The sequence below is a fragment of the Arachis duranensis genome, chromosome 2, assembly GCF_000817695.3.
Source record: "Arachis duranensis cultivar V14167 chromosome 2, aradu.V14167.gnm2.J7QH, whole genome shotgun sequence".
In the NCBI taxonomy this organism is placed as follows: domain Eukaryota; kingdom Viridiplantae; phylum Streptophyta; class Magnoliopsida; order Fabales; family Fabaceae; genus Arachis; species Arachis duranensis.
In genome coordinates, this window is record NC_029773.3 from 4619853 (window position 1) to 4620728 (window position 876).

Consider the following 876-nt stretch of genomic DNA (forward strand, 5'->3'; position numbering starts at 1 on the left):
AACAATTACAAAGAATTAACAAAACAACAATCAACAACATCACAATCACATGAATTATCTCAAATTGCATTATTAAAAGAAAACAAAAGAACAAAAATATCTCAATTACAAAACCTAGAAACAAAATAAGAGAAATTACAACAAGAGAATAGGGATAGAGAGAAGAACAAAAGTGTAGCAATCACCACTTGAAGGTAGAAGTAGAAGGAGACTTGAATTAAACCTAGAACTATGAGATCCTAATCTAACCCTAATTCATAATCCTAGAGAGAAGTGAGAGCTTCTCTCTCTAAAACTAACTCTAACTCCTAAAACTAAGCTAATGATCAAAAGTACCTAAAGTATCTTGATTTCCCTTCAATACTTGACTTAAATAGCATCAGAAATGAGTTGGATTGGACCCACAAGGCTTCTAAAATTGCTGGCCACGTGTTGCATTAAGTGGGTCATGTGCCACAATCGGCGCATCCGCGTACGGTGCGCGTGCGCCCCCCTATGCGCGATGCAACTATGGCAAATCTTATATCATTTCGAAGCCCCGGATGTTAGCTTTCCAACCCAACTGGAACCGCATCATTTGGACCTCTGTAGCTCAAGTTATGGTCAATTAAGTGCAAAGAGGTCGGCTTGACAGCTTTCCGGTTCTTTCATTTCTTCATGAGTTCTCCAACTTTACATGCTTTTTCTTCATTCCCTTGATCCAATCTTTGCCTCCTAAATCTGAAATCACTTAACAAACATATCAAGGCATCTAATGGAATCAAGGTAAATTACATTTATCTATTTTAAGACCTAAAAAGCATGTTTTCACTCTTAAGCACAATTAAAGGAGAAGTTATAAAACCATGCTATTTCAATGGATAAATGTGGGTAAAA